This window comes from Coregonus lavaretus (genome assembly GCF_964263955.1).
Source record: "Coregonus lavaretus genome assembly, chromosome: 3".
Classification (NCBI taxonomy): domain Eukaryota; kingdom Metazoa; phylum Chordata; class Actinopteri; order Salmoniformes; family Salmonidae; genus Coregonus; species Coregonus lavaretus.
The window spans coordinates 66,461,268-66,477,142 of NC_139990.1; positions in this window are offsets into that span (position 1 = coordinate 66,461,268).

The following is a 15,875-nucleotide window of genomic DNA, read 5'->3' on the forward strand; positions in this document are numbered from 1 at the left end:
CTCCCTGTAGCGCTGTCTTATGCATCTCACAGTACGGACATTGCAATTTATAGCCCTGGCCACATCTGCAGTACTCATGCCTCCTTGCAGCATGCCTAAGGCACGTTCACGCAGATGGGCATCTTTCTTTTGGTGTTTAAGTTTTCATAACTGTGACCTTAATTGCCTACCGTCTGTAAGCTATTAGTGTCTTAACGACCGTTCCACAGGTGCATGTTCATTAATTGTTTATGGTTAATTGTTCATTGAACAAGCATGGGAAACAGTGTTTAAACCCTTTGCAATGAAGATCTGTGAAGTTATTTGGATTTTTACCAATTATCTTTGAAAGACAGGGTCCTGAAAAAGGGACGTTTATTTTTTTGCCGAGTTTAGAAGCCTATAGCTGTGCAATGGTATATAGCCTTGTTCTGTTGATTTAGCAAACAAAACGCTCTTATTTCCCAAGCCCTTATCACAGTCAAGACATGCACATGTAGGCCTATGAACACGAGAGTCAAAGCAAATTAACTTTGCCTTCAAGACAAAAACATTTTTTATTTTCAGCACATTCCACCAGATAGTTGTACAGTCGAGTCTCATGCCCATACCTACCTCCAACATTGACCTTTTTTTGTTTGAAGTGCTGTCATTGTCACCATGAAAATGCTTAAAACTTGTCTCAGCAGCATACATATTTGATGCAACAAGGGTAGAAATTGCTTATTTGGTCAATATTACTTACCAAGCAAAACAGAACTGTTTTATCGAGGTAGCCTACAATATCCTGTGCTTTTTAATTTTGTCCATAGGCACATACAGACAAAGCTTGGCTACATTGTAACCGCGAAGCGGCCACAGTGCGCTCACATATGGGGCTCAGCCAGGACTGACTTTTGAAACTGAATTAACACATTTTAACAATCTGATTTAACTGATTGATGTTGGGAAAATAGATGACGAAATGAATGGCGTCAAATGCTTGTAAACAGCTTGGGGAGAAAAAATATTTCATATACAGTATTTAATCATGTAATTATGGCGATTCTACAAGAGGCTGCGATACAGCAAAGCCTAATCAGACATGTTCATCATGGTTCTTACAGGCAAAGTGACATTACAAAATGTGCTTGTGGTGAACGCCTCTCAAATGAAATGTAACAACACCCTGAGTGCATCGAACATGAAACAACGAAACAAATGTAACAGCACAACAAAATAGACAAGCAATTTCATTTTGTATGTGCCTTTCCATTTTAAACACCAGTGGAGCAACTAGTGATTTCTAAAAGCCAACTTATGCTTGATGTGAAAATGTGGTCGGAGGCTTCATATGGAGAGCGTGACGCAATTACGGAACCCGGAGGCATGCAGAGGCCAAATCGAGCTCCGTACTGCATTGCTGTGTACCTCCCAAACAATGCAAAGGGCGCCATATAGCTCCGCATTGACATGATTGGTTGATGGTAGGTGGGGATGGGAGGTCCTTTATAAACACAAACTCACTTCCTTGACAACAGCTCTGCTCAACAGCTCTGCACTGCTCCAAGAAGAGCAAGAAGTGTGAATGCCCTGACTTCTGCAGAGGCTGTATCACTGTAAATGCTGCACAGCCTATGCAGACAACAGATTGACCATGAAGGGCCTTTAAAAGCCAATTGTAGCTTGATCTGGAAATATGGCGCCATATGGATGGTGTGAAGCAATTGCGGAGCCTCCGGAGGCATGCAGAGGCCAAATTGAGCTCCATACCTCATCGCCGTGCACTGCCACAATTGTGTAACAATGCGGAGGTCTCCATATAACTGTAGATGCCAGATTGACCATGCAAAGCCTTTAAATGCACTGAACCAAAACAGTGGCTGCCATGAGCAATTTACCCCAACTTTTTTTTTTTTACAAGAAATTATCATGATCTATTGGGTATTTTGTTATTTTCAATTATCAGTAATGTTGAGTACACCCCCTCCCCCGTCGTCTCAAGATGAATGGTTTTGCCCACTTGAAAGTTTTGCAAGTTTTGCTTCCCCACTGCAATGCCCCCCCCCCCCCCCCCCCCCCCCCCCCCCCCCCCCCCCCCCCCCCCCCCATTGAAATGCAAAACTAAAGGAACAGAGGAGAAAAACGGGAAATGGTTTGAGACCTCTACCCCATGATGACAAAACAGAAACATTACAAAAGTAAAATTACACTTCCTTAAAAAACATTACAAAATGTCAACATAGAATAAATGGTAAATGAACTGAAATAGTTGTATAAAAGTAGTTTTCTTTGTTTGTTTTTTATTTTTGTGTAAATTGTGCTTAACATTAATATCATCGGGATAATTACTGTTAGAAAAACAAATCTGGAGACGGTAGGTTGAAAATAATTTAATAAATACACCATTTATACATTATTTGAACAGATTTTAGAGAACATACAAATGAAAATACACAAAACCTTCCAAAGTGAGGTAGTGTCTCAATAACAAAACAGTACAGATTCATACATAAATAACAAAATATTCTCATAGCACACACAACTTTTAAAAGCATAATTAGATGTATTTATTGCATATTGCAGCATTATTCTGCACTATATGAGTATTCTATGTTCAGAAGTATAATGATTACAATGACACGTCCTACCCCTACCCCATACCCCCAACACTTTGCCTGAAAGTGGGGGTGTCAAATAAATTAATTGTCATGAGCCTCTCACTCCACCGGGTTACCACCTTAATTTTCTTCCACTCTGCTCTCCACTCTCTCTACTCAGCCTAACTAGCTCCACCTGTCCCTGCTCTGCTCTGCTCTAATTACTCTGCCAGCTGCGCTGCATTACCCACTACCTCTCCCAGTATTTAAGGCCCTGTCTTTCAGCTCTCCGGTGTCAGATCGTCTGCAAAGCTCACACCCGGAACCTGTTTGCTCGCGCTTCTGGCTCACCCTGGTTTTGTGACCCCGGACCTGCCTGATTTTTGGATACTCTTCTGCCCCAGGAGATCCAGACCTGCTTCTGCCATAACGACTCCTGACTACTCTTCAATCCCGGTAACTCTGACCAGCCTTCTGCCTTGCTACTACGTATTTTGGATTTCCCTTGAACTGTACTGCTGCCTTGTTTCATTCCGCCCTGTTGTGTCTGTGTCTCCCCCCCCCCAGGACTTCTGGACCACCCACCACCGGCTTCATAGGACGCATCGCTGCCACTGGGGGGGGCACAGACCCAGCACATTGGACGGGATCCCTGTTACCCCTGGAGCCTTCATTCACTCCCTACTTCCCTTTTCCCTTAAGTTTTAATAAACTTTCTGGTGTGACGCAATTGTGGTCCTCTGGTCGTCTGTCTGAACCGTGACAGTACGATCTGACCATTATGGACTCAGCGCACACTTTCCCCGACATGGAAACCGATGAGCATGAGCAGCAGTTCCAGCAGCAGCAACAACAACTCGCCATGATCATTCAACTCCTCACCAACCTTACCCCAGCCAGTCTGCCCACCAGCCCTGCCCCCGAGTTACCTGCCCCGGTCATTGCAGCCGCTGCTCCGGAACCCAAGATTGGAAACCCCGAGCGGTTCAACGGCGATTCAACCCAGGTCCGGCCATTCCTGACTAGCTGCCGACTTCAGTTCTCCTTGCAGCCAAGGACCTTCGCCAGGGAGGGGGCTAAAGTTGGGTATGCCATCACTCACCTGACGGGCCGAGCTCGACTCTGGGGAACAGCAGAGTTCGAACGTCAAACCCCCGCATGTGCAACCTTCGACCTGTTTGCTGAGGAGATGCTGAAGGTGTTTGACCTGGATTCACCAACCGCAGAGGCGTCTCGTGAACTGTTCAGTATTCGACAAGGCAGACGTACAGTCGCAGACCATTCCATCGACTTCCGAACCCTGGCTAGACGAAGTTCTTGGAACACACCATCGTTGGTGGACGCGTTCTTCCATAGTTTGGCTGACTATATCAAGGACGAGTTGGTCTCCCATGAACTGCCTTCCACTCTTGATGAAGCCATCGCACTGACTGTCAGGATCGACAGAAGGATACAGACCCGTCGTCGTGAGAGGGGGCGCCAAGGTCCACCTACTACCGGCATTCGGAGAGATCCGACTGGGCTCCTGTCATCTACTGCCACTCACCCAGGTCAGCTTGATCAGTCTGAGCCTATGGAGATTGGGCGAGCCTCTCTCACTCCTGCAGAGCGCCAGCGCCGCTTCACCTCAAACCTCTGCCTCTATTGTGGAGGTGATGGACATCGTGTGGTAACCTGCCCTTTAAAGGGCCGAAGCTCACCGGGCATAGGGGGAGTCCGGTTGAGTTCAATGACCATCCAGTCCTCCGACCGCAAACCCCTGCTGCAAGTTCACCTCCGCCTCTCTGACTCAACTCACACCCTGGCTGCTCTGGTGGATTCTGGCGCCGAAGCCAACATAATGGACATCAAGCTGGCACGCCAACTGGGACTGGAGAACCTCCGTTTGACACCTCCTATTCCTGCCCGGGCACTGGACGGACACTTACTCGGATCGGTCACTCATGTCACGGCCCCGGTCTCGATGGGTCTGTCCGGAAACCATCAAGAAACTATCCAGTTTCACCTGCTCCCCTCTCCAGGCCAACCCCTCATCCTGGGTTACCCATGGCTCCGCCGGCACAACCCTCAGCTCGACTGGGTGACCGGGGTGATCAGGGAGTGGGGAGAGGACTGCCACCGAACCTGCCTGCTTGCTGCCGCACTACCCCCTCGGCCAGTACCTACTAACTCCGCTCCTGACCTCTCCAATGTCCCAGAATGCTACCATGGTCTCAGAGAGGTGTTTAACAAAGCAAGAGCCACATCTCTGCCCCCTCACCGACCGTACGACTGTGCCATCGACCTCCTCCCTGGAACAGCCCCTCCAAAGGGTCGTCTTTATTCGTTGTCTGCTCCTGAAAGAAAGTCCATGGAGGACTACATCAATGGCTCTCTGTCCGCAGGATTAATCCGTTCATCTTCATCTCCTGCTGGTGCTGGCTTCTTCTTTGTGGGGAAGAAGGACGGATCTCTTCGCCCCTGCATCGACTACAGGGGACTCAACGACATCACAGTGAAAAACCGTTACCCTCTGCCTCTGCTCACCTCTGCTTTTGAGTTGCTCCAGGGAGCCACTGTTTTTACCAAGTTGGATCTCAGAAACGCTTACCACCTAGTGCGGATCCGGGAGGGAGATGAATGGAAAACCGCATTCAATACACCAACAGGCCACTACGAGTATCTGGTTATGCCTTTTGGCCTCACCAATGCTCCTGCTGTGTTCCAGGCTCTAGTGAATGATGTACTGCGGGACATGTTAAACAAGTTTGTCTTCGTTTACCTGGATGACATCTTAATCTACTCCAGAAACCTGTCTGAACACACCCGCCATGTCCAGCAAGTCCTTCATCGTCTTCTGGAGAATTCCCTCTACGCCAAGGCAGAGAAATGTGAGTTTCACGTCAAGACAGTGGCCTTCCTGGGGTACATAGTGGCAGAGGGAAGTATCCAAATGGATCCTGCCAAAGTATCAGCAGTCACTTCATGGCCAGTTCCGGAGAACAGAAAGAAGCTGCAACAGTTTCTGGGGTTTGCTAACTTCTATAGAAAGTTTATCCGGAACTACAGTACCGTTGCTGCCCCTCTCACTGCTCTAACCAGCACCAAGCAACCCTTCACCTGGACCCCAGCAGCCGACAAAGCCTTCAGTACCCTCAAGGTGAGGTTCACCTCCGCTCCCATCCTCCAGATGCCTGATGTGGACCGGCAATTCATTGTGGAGGTGGACGCCTCGGATGTGGGAGTTGGTGCTGTGATTTCTCAGTGGGCTGCGGAGGATAGGAAGCTCCATCCCTGTGCCTTTTTCTCACGTCGGTTGTCCCCCTCTGAGTGCAATTACGACATAGGGAACCGTGAGCTGCTGGCTGTGAAGCTTGCCTTGGAGGAGTGGCGTCACTGGCTGGAGGGGTCCACCATTCCATTTCTCGTTTGGACCGATCATAAGAACTTGGAGTACATCCGCACGGCCAAACGGTTGAACTCCAGGCAGTCCCGCTGGGCCCTGTTCTTCACCAGGTTTAATTTCACTCTGTCATACCGGCCTGGATCACGCAACACCAAGCCAGACGCCCTCTCCCGTCAATTCCAGAAGGATGACACCCCCTCCAAGGACCCTGTGTCGATTCTGCCAAGTCCCTGCATCGTTGCAGCTCTGACCTGGGCTGTTGAGGAACAGGTGCTGGAGGCTCTCCGTAACCAGCCAGGTCCCAGCACTTGCCCAGCTGACCGCCTTTTTGTCCCCGAAGACCTGAGGTCCCAGGTCGTTCAGTGGGGACATGACTCCCGCCTAGCTTGTCACCCTGGCTCCACCCGCACTTACAACCTGCTCGCCCAGAGGTTCTGGTGGCCCTCTCTGAGAAAGGATGTACGGGAATTCGTCCAAGCCTGCCCCATCTGCAACCAACACAAGTCGTCCTGCCAGCCCCCAGCCGGATTGCTGCAGCCCCTGCCTGTGCCCAGACGTCCCTGGTCTCACATCGCCCTTGACTTTGTCACGGGGCTGCCCCCTTCAAGTGGCATGACCGTCATTCTCACCATAGTTGACCGTTTCAGCAAGATGGCACACTTCATTCCCCTCCCCAAGCTCCCAACCGCCAAGGAGACCGCCCAGGTGGTCCTGGAACACGTCTTCCGGATCCACGGACTGCCAAAGGATGTAGTTTCTGACCGTGGTCCACAATTCTCCTCCGCTTTTTGGAAGGAGTTCTGTCACCTGCTGGGAGCCACAGTCAGTCTGACTTCCGGATTCCATCCCCAATCCAATGGGCAGTCAGAGCGGGCTAATCAGGAGCTCGAGAAGGCACTGCGATGCATGACTTCACGCAACCCCCACTCCTGGTCGCAGCAATTGACATGGGTGGAGTACGCACACAATTCTCTGACCTGCTCTGCCATCGGTATGTCCCCTTTCCAATGTGTTTATGGATACCAGCCTCCTCTATTTGCCAGCCAGGAAGAGGAGGTTACTTGCCCATCTGCACTTGCTTTTGCCCGTCGATGTCGCCGCACCTGGTCACAAGCCCGAGCCACACTCCTCAGATCCGTTGCCAGCTACACTACCGGGGCCAACCGTCGGAGAATTCCTGCTCCCACCTACCATGTTGGTCAAAGGGTGTGGTTGTCATCGAAGAACCTGCCACTCAGGGTGGAGTCGCAGAAGCTGGCACCTCGGTTCATTGGCCCATTCCCTATCATAAGAGTGATTAGCCCAACTGCTGTCCGGCTCCAACTGCCTAATTCCCTGAGGGTGCACCCCACTTTCCATGTGTCTAAGATTAAGCCCATCCATGAGAGTCCGCTGGTCCCTGCTGCGCCTTGTCCTCCTCCTCCACGGCTCGTCGATGGTGGTCTGGTTTACACCGTCCGCCGCCTGCTTCGGTCCAGACGGAGGGGTAGGGGTCTCCAGTACCTCATTGACTGGGAGGGCTATGGACCTGAGGAAAGGACCTGGGTGCCAGCTAGTCGGATTGTGGATAGGACTCTCATCACCGCTTTCCACCAACGGCATCCTGATCAACCTGCAATCCGTAGGGGCCGCCCCAGAGGGGTCCCTAACCGTCCTGCCCGCTCGGCTTCCTGTCCTGTGCCTGATCCTGTCTCGGGACCTGTCCCATCTCCCGACCACGGCCCTCCGGCTTCCTCCGAGGATGAGGACGTTCACTCGGACCGTGCGGAGGAGTTCTAGCCCTCCTCCGGCTCCCCTCCTCCCGCCCGGCGTGGTGTTGCTCTTGGGACTTCTGGGGCCGTCCCTTGGGGGGGGGGTTCTGTCATGAGCCTCTCACTCCACCGGGTTACCACCTTAATTTTCTTCCACTCTGCTCTCCACTCTCTCTACTCAGCCTAACTAGCTCCACCTGTCCCTGCTCTGCTCTGCTCTAATTACTCTGCCAGCTGCGCTGCATTACCCACTACCTCTCCCAGTATTTAAGGCCCTGTCTTTCAGCTCTCCGGTGTCAGATCGTCTGCAAAGCTCACACCCGGAACCTGTTTGCTCGCGCTTCTGGCTCACCCTGGTTTTGTGACCCCGGACCTGCCTGATTTTTGGATACTCTTCTGCCCCAGGAGATCCAGACCTGCTTCTGCCATAACGACTCCTGACTACTCTTCAATCCCGGTAACTCTGACCAGCCTTCTGCCTTGCTACTACGTATTTTGGATTTCCCTTGAACTGTACTGCTGCCTTGTTTCATTCCGCCCTGTTGTGTCTGTGTCTCCCCCCCCCAGGACTTCTGGACCACCCACCACCGGCTTCATAGGACGCATCGCTGCCACTGGGGGGGGCACAGACCCAGCACATTGGACGGGATCCCTGTTACCCCTGGAGCCTTCATTCACTCCCTACTTCCCTTTTCCCTTAAGTTTTAATAAACTTTCTGGTGTGACGCAATTGTGGTCCTCTGGTCGTCTGTCTGAACCGTGACAGTACGATCTGACCATTATGGACTCAGCGCACACTTTCCCCGACATGGAAACCGATGAGCATGAGCAGCAGTTCCAGCAGCAGCAACAACAACTCGCCATGATCATTCAACTCCTCACCAACCTTACCCCAGCCAGTCTGCCCACCAGCCCTGCCCCCGAGTTACCTGCCCCGGTCATTGCAGCCGCTGCTCCGGAACCCAAGATTGGAAACCCCGAGCGGTTCAACGGCGATTCAACCCAGGTCCGGCCATTCCTGACTAGCTGCCGACTTCAGTTCTCCTTGCAGCCAAGGACCTTCGCCACGGAGGGGGCTAAAGTTGGGTATGCCATCACTCACCTGACGGGCCGAGCTCGACTCTGGGGAACAGCAGAGTTCGAACGTCAAACCCCCGCATGTGCAACCTTCGACCTGTTTGCTGAGGAGATGCTGAAGGTGTTTGACCTGGATTCACCAACCGCAGAGGCGTCTCGTGAACTGTTCAGTATTCGACAAGGCAGACGTACAGTCGCAGACCATTCCATCGACTTCCGAACCCTGGCTAGACGAAGTTCTTGGAACACACCATCGTTGGTGGACGCGTTCTTCCATAGTTTGGCTGACTATATCAAGGACGAGTTGGTCTCCCATGAACTGCCTTCCACTCTTGATGAAGCCATCGCACTGACTGTCAGGATCGACAGAAGGATACAGACCCGTCGTCGTGAGAGGGGGCGCCAAGGTCCACCTACTACCGGCATTCGGAGAGATCCGACTGGGCTCCTGTCATCTACTGCCACTCACCCAGGTCAGCTTGATCAGTCTGAGCCTATGGAGATTGGGCGAGCCTCTCTCACTCCTGCAGAGCGCCAGCGCCGCTTCACCTCAAACCTCTGCCTCTATTGTGGAGGTGATGGACATCGTGTGGTAACCTGCCCTTTAAAGGGCCGAAGCTCACCGGGCATAGGGGGAGTCCGGTTGAGTTCAATGACCATCCAGTCCTCCGACCGCAAACCCCTGCTGCAAGTTCACCTCCGCCTCTCTGACTCAACTCACACCCTGGCTGCTCTGGTGGATTCTGGCGCCGAAGCCAACATAATGGACATCAAGCTGGCACGCCAACTGGGACTGGAGAACCTCCGTTTGACACCTCCTATTCCTGCCCGGGCACTGGACGGACACTTACTCGGATCGGTCACTCATGTCACGGCCCCGGTCTCGATGGGTCTGTCCGGAAACCATCAAGAAACTATCCAGTTTCACCTGCTCCCCTCTCCAGGCCAACCCCTCATCCTGGGTTACCCATGGCTCCGCCGGCACAACCCTCAGCTCGACTGGGTGACCGGGGTGATCAGGGAGTGGGGAGAGGACTGCCACCGAACCTGCCTGCTTGCTGCCGCACTACCCCCTCGGCCAGTACCTACTAACTCCGCTCCTGACCTCTCCAATGTCCCAGAATGCTACCATGGTCTCAGAGAGGTGTTTAACAAAGCAAGAGCCACATCTCTGCCCCCTCACCGACCGTACGACTGTGCCATCGACCTCCTCCCTGGAACAGCCCCTCCAAAGGGTCGTCTTTATTCGTTGTCTGCTCCTGAAAGAAAGTCCATGGAGGACTACATCAATGGCTCTCTGTCCGCAGGATTAATCCGTTCATCTTCATCTCCTGCTGGTGCTGGCTTCTTCTTTGTGGGGAAGAAGGACGGATCTCTTCGCCCCTGCATCGACTACAGGGGACTCAACGACATCACAGTGAAAAACCGTTACCCTCTGCCTCTGCTCACCTCTGCTTTTGAGTTGCTCCAGGGAGCCACTGTTTTTACCAAGTTGGATCTCAGAAACGCTTACCACCTAGTGCGGATCCGGGAGGGAGATGAATGGAAAACCGCATTCAATACACCAACAGGCCACTACGAGTATCTGGTTATGCCTTTTGGCCTCACCAATGCTCCTGCTGTGTTCCAGGCTCTAGTGAATGATGTACTGCGGGACATGTTAAACAAGTTTGTCTTCGTTTACCTGGATGACATCTTAATCTACTCCAGAAACCTGTCTGAACACACCCGCCATGTCCAGCAAGTCCTTCATCGTCTTCTGGAGAATTCCCTCTACGCCAAGGCAGAGAAATGTGAGTTTCACGTCAAGACAGTGGCCTTCCTGGGGTACATAGTGGCAGAGGGAAGTATCCAAATGGATCCTGCCAAAGTATCAGCAGTCACTTCATGGCCAGTTCCGGAGAACAGAAAGAAGCTGCAACAGTTTCTGGGGTTTGCTAACTTCTATAGAAAGTTTATCCGGAACTACAGTACCGTTGCTGCCCCTCTCACTGCTCTAACCAGCACCAAGCAACCCTTCACCTGGACCCCAGCAGCCGACAAAGCCTTCAGTACCCTCAAGGTGAGGTTCACCTCCGCTCCCATCCTCCAGATGCCTGATGTGGACCGGCAATTCATTGTGGAGGTGGACGCCTCGGATGTGGGAGTTGGTGCTGTGATTTCTCAGTGGGCTGCGGAGGATAGGAAGCTCCATCCCTGTGCCTTTTTCTCACGTCGGTTGTCCCCCTCTGAGTGCAATTACGACATAGGGAACCGTGAGCTGCTGGCTGTGAAGCTTGCCTTGGAGGAGTGGCGTCACTGGCTGGAGGGGTCCACCATTCCATTTCTCGTTTGGACCGATCATAAGAACTTGGAGTACATCCGCACGGCCAAACGGTTGAACTCCAGGCAGTCCCGCTGGGCCCTGTTCTTCACCAGGTTTAATTTCACTCTGTCATACCGGCCTGGATCACGCAACACCAAGCCAGACGCCCTCTCCCGTCAATTCCAGAAGGATGACACCCCCTCCAAGGACCCTGTGTCGATTCTGCCAAGTCCCTGCATCGTTGCAGCTCTGACCTGGGCTGTTGAGGAACAGGTGCTGGAGGCTCTCCGTAACCAGCCAGGTCCCAGCACTTGCCCAGCTGACCGCCTTTTTGTCCCCGAAGACCTGAGGTCCCAGGTCGTTCAGTGGGGACATGACTCCCGCCTAGCTTGTCACCCTGGCTCCACCCGCACTTACAACCTGCTCGCCCAGAGGTTCTGGTGGCCCTCTCTGAGAAAGGATGTACGGGAATTCGTCCAAGCCTGCCCCATCTGCAACCAACACAAGTCGTCCTGCCAGCCCCCAGCCGGATTGCTGCAGCCCCTGCCTGTGCCCAGACGTCCCTGGTCTCACATCGCCCTTGACTTTGTCACGGGGCTGCCCCCTTCAAGTGGCATGACCGTCATTCTCACCATAGTTGACCGTTTCAGCAAGATGGCACACTTCATTCCCCTCCCCAAGCTCCCAACCGCCAAGGAGACCGCCCAGGTGGTCCTGGAACACGTCTTCCGGATCCACGGACTGCCAAAGGATGTAGTTTCTGACCGTGGTCCACAATTCTCCTCCGCTTTTTGGAAGGAGTTCTGTCACCTGCTGGGAGCCACAGTCAGTCTGACTTCCGGATTCCATCCCCAATCCAATGGGCAGTCAGAGCGGGCTAATCAGGAGCTCGAGAAGGCACTGCGATGCATGACTTCACGCAACCCCCACTCCTGGTCGCAGCAATTGACATGGGTGGAGTACGCACACAATTCTCTGACCTGCTCTGCCATCGGTATGTCCCCTTTCCAATGTGTTTATGGATACCAGCCTCCTCTATTTGCCAGCCAGGAAGAGGAGGTTACTTGCCCATCTGCACTTGCTTTTGCCCGTCGATGTCGCCGCACCTGGTCACAAGCCCGAGCCACACTCCTCAGATCCGTTGCCAGCTACACTACCGGGGCCAACCGTCGGAGAATTCCTGCTCCCACCTACCATGTTGGTCAAAGGGTGTGGTTGTCATCGAAGAACCTGCCACTCAGGGTGGAGTCGCAGAAGCTGGCACCTCGGTTCATTGGCCCATTCCCTATCATAAGAGTGATTAGCCCAACTGCTGTCCGGCTCCAACTGCCTAATTCCCTGAGGGTGCACCCCACTTTCCATGTGTCTAAGATTAAGCCCATCCATGAGAGTCCGCTGGTCCCTGCTGCGCCTTGTCCTCCTCCTCCACGGCTCGTCGATGGTGGTCTGGTTTACACCGTCCGCCGCCTGCTTCGGTCCAGACGGAGGGGTAGGGGTCTCCAGTACCTCATTGACTGGGAGGGCTATGGACCTGAGGAAAGGACCTGGGTGCCAGCTAGTCGGATTGTGGATAGGACTCTCATCACCGCTTTCCACCAACGGCATCCTGATCAACCTGCAATCCGTAGGGGCCGCCCCAGAGGGGTCCCTAACCGTCCTGCCCGCTCGGCTTCCTGTCCTGTGCCTGATCCTGTCTCGGGACCTGTCCCATCTCCCGACCACGGCCCTCCGGCTTCCTCCGAGGATGAGGACGTTCACTCGGACCGTGCGGAGGAGTTCTAGCCCTCCTCCGGCTCCCCTCCTCCCGCCCGGCGTGGTGTTGCTCTTGGGACTTCTGGGGCCGTCCCTTGGGGGGGGGGTTCTGTCATGAGCCTCTCACTCCACCGGGTTACCACCTTAATTTTCTTCCACTCTGCTCTCCACTCTCTCTACTCAGCCTAACTAGCTCCACCTGTCCCTGCTCTGCTCTGCTCTAATTACTCTGCCAGCTGCGCTGCATTACCCACTACCTCTCCCAGTATTTAAGGCCCTGTCTTTCAGCTCTCCGGTGTCAGATCGTCTGCAAAGCTCACACCCGGAACCTGTTTGCTCGCGCTTCTGGCTCACCCTGGTTTTGTGACCCCGGACCTGCCTGATTTTTGGATACTCTTCTGCCCCAGGAGATCCAGACCTGCTTCTGCCATAACGACTCCTGACTACTCTTCAATCCCGGTAACTCTGACCAGCCTTCTGCCTTGCTACTACGTATTTTGGATTTCCCTTGAACTGTACTGCTGCCTTGTTTCATTCCGCCCTGTTGTGTCTGTGTCTCCCCCCCCCAGGACTTCTGGACCACCCACCACCGGCTTCATAGGACGCATCGCTGCCACTGGGGGGGGCACAGACCCAGCACATTGGACGGGATCCCTGTTACCCCTGGAGCCTTCATTCACTCCCTACTTCCCTTTTCCCTTAAGTTTTAATAAACTTTCTGGTGTGACGCAATTGTGGTCCTCTGGTCGTCTGTCTGAACCGTGACATTAATAGAATTAAAGCATTTTAAAAACCAATTTCCTGCAATTTTATGCTGTTTCTTCACAGGGGGAATCCATATTTATGAACAGACACAACAATTTTTCTTAGGTTCTTCCACAATAAATTATATTGAACTAGAGTACTTGAATGAAGAAAGTATATAAGGGCAGAGAAAAATGTGCGCATTTATCTAAATGCCAACATTGCGCAACAATGCCTAATTTTGTGTCAAGAACTGCAACGCTGCTGGGTTTTTCATGCTCAACAGTTTCTCTTGTGTATCAAGAATGGTCCACCACCCAAAGGACATCCAGCCAACTTGACACAACTGTGGGAAGCATTGGTCAACATGGGCCAACATCTCTGTGAACGCTTTCGACACCGTGTGCAGTCCATGCCCCGACGAATTGAGGCTGTTCTGAGGGCAAAAGGGGGAGTGCAACTCAATATTAGGAAGGTGTCCTTTAATGTTTTGTATACTCAGTGTGTATTATGTCACTAAAAAAAGTGCCATTTAAGATTGATTTATTGAAACCGTAATATCAACTGGTTATATTATATCCTGGAGCACAATCTTCAAAATGTAAGTAATCTCAGCAGTGGCACTTGCTTGTAAACTCAGCATTAAAAGAAACGTCCTCTCACTGTCAACTGTGTTAATTTTCAGCAAACTTAACATGTATAAATATTTGTATGAACATAACAAGATTCAACAACTGAGACGTAAACTGAACAAGTATAACAGACATGTGACTAACAGAAATTGAATAATGTGTCCCTGAACAGAGAGGGGGTCCAAATCAAAAGTAACGGTCAGTATCTGGTGTGGCCACCAGCGGCATTAAGTACTGCAGTGCATCTCCTCCTCATGGACTACACAAGATTTGCCAGTTCTTGCTGTGAGATGTTACCCCACTCTTCCACCAAGGCACCTGCAAGTTCCCTGACATTTCTGGGGGGAATGGCCCTAGCCGTCACCCTCCGATCCAACAGGTCCCAGACGTGCTCAATGGGATTGAGATCCGGGCTCTTTGCTGGCCATGGCAGAACACTGACATTCCTGTCTTGCAGGAAATCACCCACAGATCGAGCAGTATGGCTGGTGGCATTGTCATGCTGGAGGGTCAAGCTCAGTCCGATGATGCTGTAACACACCGCCCCAGACCATGACGGACCCTCCACCACCAAATCGATCCCGCTCCAGAGTACAGGTCTCGGTGTAATTCTCATTCCTTCGACGATAAACACGAATCCGACCATCACCCCTGGTGAGACAAAACCGCGACTCGTCAGTGAAGAGCACTTTTTGCCAGTCCTGTCTGGTCCAGCGATGGTGGGTTTGTACCCATAGGCAACGTTGTTTCCGGTGATGTCTGGTGAGGACCTGCCTTACAACAGGCCTACAAGCCCTCAGTCCAGCCTCTCTCTGCCTATTGCGGACAGTCTGAGCACTGATGGAGGGATTGTGCGTTCCTGGTGTAACTCTGGCAGTTGTTGTTGCCATCCTGTACCTGTCCCACAGGTGTGATGTTCGGATGTACCGATCCTGTGCAGGTGTTGTTACACGTGGTCTGCCACTGCGAGGACGATCAGCTGTCCGTCTTGTCTCCCTGTAGCGCTGTTTTAGGCATCTCACAGTACGGACATAGCAATTTATCGCCCTGGCCACATCTGCAGTACTCATGCCTCCTTGCAGCATGCCTAAGGCACGTTCACGCAGATGGGCATCTTTCTTTTGGTGTTTTTCAGAGTCAGTAGAAAGGCCTCTTTAGTGTCCTAAGTTTTCATAACTGTGACCTTAATTGCCTACCGTCTGTAAGCTGTTAGTGTCTTAATGATGTTCCACAGGTGCATGTTCATTAATTGTTTATGGTTCATTGAACAAGCATGGGAAACAGTGTTTAAACCCTTTGCAATGAAGATCTGTGAAGTTAGTTGGATTTTAACCAATTATCTTTGAAAGACAGGGTCCTGAAAAAGGGACGTTTCTTTGTTTTCCGAGTTTAGAAGCCTATGGCTGTGCAATGGTATATAGCCTTGTTCTGTTGATTTAGCAGACAAGATGCTCTTATTTCCCAAGCCCTTATCACAGTCAATATACACCTATTTTATAGTAAAAAAAACATGATGTACTATAACAGAATAAAATATAACCAAATATGTTTTGAAAATGAAAAAAGTTGGCAGTGGGAAGTGACGCTCATCTCCAGTCTGGAGCAGTTAATCTCAGAGTGATCATTTGAAACAGGGCTCAATATAGCCAGTTGAAATACTTTTTTTTCAGG